The sequence below is a fragment of the Juglans regia genome, chromosome 3 (genome assembly GCF_001411555.2).
Source record: "Juglans regia cultivar Chandler chromosome 3, Walnut 2.0, whole genome shotgun sequence".
NCBI classification, from domain to species: domain Eukaryota; kingdom Viridiplantae; phylum Streptophyta; class Magnoliopsida; order Fagales; family Juglandaceae; genus Juglans; species Juglans regia.
Genome location: NC_049903.1, coordinates 21,626,491 through 21,628,973, shown reverse-complemented (window position 1 = coordinate 21,628,973; position 2,483 = coordinate 21,626,491). Strand labels below are relative to the sequence as shown.

The 2,483-nt window shown below is 37.7% G+C and overlaps 1 non-coding gene across 1 annotated transcript; it reads right to left on the bottom strand.

Moving 5' to 3' along the window:
* Positions 1–549: 549 nt before the first annotated feature.
* LOC118348091 lies at positions 550–656 on the bottom strand. Its single transcript, XR_004801237.1, has one exon. It is a non-coding gene; the product is annotated as a small nucleolar RNA R71 (small nucleolar RNA).
* Positions 657–2,483: the final 1,827 nt, after the last annotated feature.

The following is a 2,483-nucleotide window of genomic DNA, read 5'->3' as shown; positions in this document are numbered from 1 at the left end:
AGAAATAAAATAATAGAAATTAGAAATAAAATAAAATAAGAATATAAAAAATATAAAAAATATGTTGTGCATATGAATGAACATTGTCTAATTAAATCAGAAGTTATAAAATTAAGCATAAATCATGCTATTAACCAATTTAAATCATAGCTCGGATTGATTCATCTTAACAATTTTTATCTAAAACCAATAATAATGTAATGAAATAAATAAAATATATTGATTCTAAATGTATAAAATATGCAATAATTTAGCTCAATCAGGAGGGCGGGTTTGGGCCCTCCCCGCCACCCTCCCCTGCTAAGGGCCCTAGATGTGGGGCTAGGGGCCCTGCCGCCGCATGGGCGGAGCGAGGTTGCCGCCCCGCCATGCGGGGGTAGGGCGGACGAGGGTGGGGCAGCAGGGTGCGAGGCCTCGCTGCCCACCCCTAGACTTAAGTTCTTTCCTTTTTCACTAAAGGATAAGGCGGATAGTTGGATGTATTCATTGAGACCACGGTCGATCGGGTCATGGGCTGAGATGACCCAAGTTCTTTTCAGTAAATACTTTCCTCTGAAAAGGCAAATGTCAACTTTTACATAAAAGGATAATGAGACTTTGTATCAAGCATGAGAACGTTTTAAAGATTTACTTAGCTTGTGTCCCCATCATGGTTACGAAAGTTGGCATCTAGTTAGCTGTTTTTATGAAGGTCTTACTCCTAGAGAGCATCAATTTGTTGAAATGATGTGTAATGGTGAGTTTTTGCCGAAGGATCCGAATGAGGCAATGGAGTATTTGAATAAACTTGCAGAAAAAACTCTCACTTGGACAGGACCAAATGCTTTTGACAGTACCAATCAAGCACGCTCCAATCAAACTCATTATTGTGGAGGCATCTATCATCTCAGAGAAGAAGATAACTTGAAGGGAGTAGATCATCTTGCACAAGATTGCCCAACACTTGCTAAGATGAGAGGAGTGTCTGAGGAACATTGCAATTCTCTTGGCATGTATAAAAAAGCCTTTTTCACCCTACTCTGATGCATACAATCATGGTTGGAGAAATCACCCAAACTTCATTTGGAAGTTTGACACTCACAACCTTGCACAATCACAACTATCAAGGAATTACTCTACACCATATCATGCATCTCCCTCTTCTAGGAACCCCATAGAAGATACTTTACATGCTTTTATTGAGGCATAAGGTAAAACTAATCTAAAGTTTGAGTATTTGAATATGCAGGTTGTTGAGGAAAATAAGGAGATAAAGAGTCATGTATCCAAGCTGATGACTCAGTTGAGTGTGAATAAGCTTGGCAAGTTCCCTTCTCAAGCTCAACCCACGTCCGAAAGTCAACATATGGCTCAAGAAAATTTGAAGGAGATCAATGCCATTGTGGCACGAAGTGGTAAGTCCTTACATATTCCAACAACTGATAAGCCAGAGGATGTTGAAGAGGAATAAAGTAATGATAGTGCCGAGTTGCACAAGGAAGCTGAGGTAATCAAGAGCCTAATTAAGATATCATTTCCTCAAGTTTTAAAATCTGGTATGCGAACTTTGAATTCTAACAATGACATTTGAAGAACCTCAAGCAGGTAAAGATCAATCTTCCTCTTTTGCATGTCATAAAACAAGTTCCTACTTATGCAAAAGTTCTCAAAGGTTTGTGTACAGTTAAGAGGAAGCACCATGTTAAGAAGACAACATTTTTTACATAGCAAGTTAGTGCTCTAATTGAACAGTGAATCCCTCCTAAATACAAGGATCCTGGTTGTCCAACCATTGCATGCAATATTGAGAATCATGAGTGTGGGTAAGCCTTGCTAGATTTAGGAGCCAGTGTAAATTTGATGCCTTATTCAATTTATTTGTAGTTAAGGTTGGGAGAAATCAAACCCACACAGGTGGTATTGCAACTAGCTAATTGATCAGTCAAAGTGTCACGGGGTGTGGTGGAAGATGTTTTGATTCAAATTGATAAATTTTATTATCATGCTGATTTCTTAATTCTTGACACCAGTTTTGTTATTAATTCTATTTCTAAAACTCCCTTGATTTTATGTAGACATTTCGTTGCTACTGTTAACGCTATTATTAATTGTAGGAATGGTCTAATGAAACTCTCTTTTAGGGATATAACTCTCGAGGTAAATACTTTTCATGTTGGAAAACAACCAATAGAAGATGATGAGTGTCACCAAACGTACATGATTGACGCACTCATAGATAAGGAAGTTCACACAACTCATGATTTTGACCCCTTGAATACTTCCTTATTAACTCTGAGTTAGATACTATTAGCAATTCATTTGATGTTGTTGATGTTGGTGTTATTTTTCATGAAACTAATGATCATGGCATACAGGCTTGGCAACCAAAAAATTGAGAAGTTGCCCAAAAAAAATGAAAAATAGATTCTTTCAAGTTCGGAGGCACCAAAAGTCGAATTGAAATATTTGCCTAAAGGTTTAAAATACGCTTTCCTTGGTCCAAG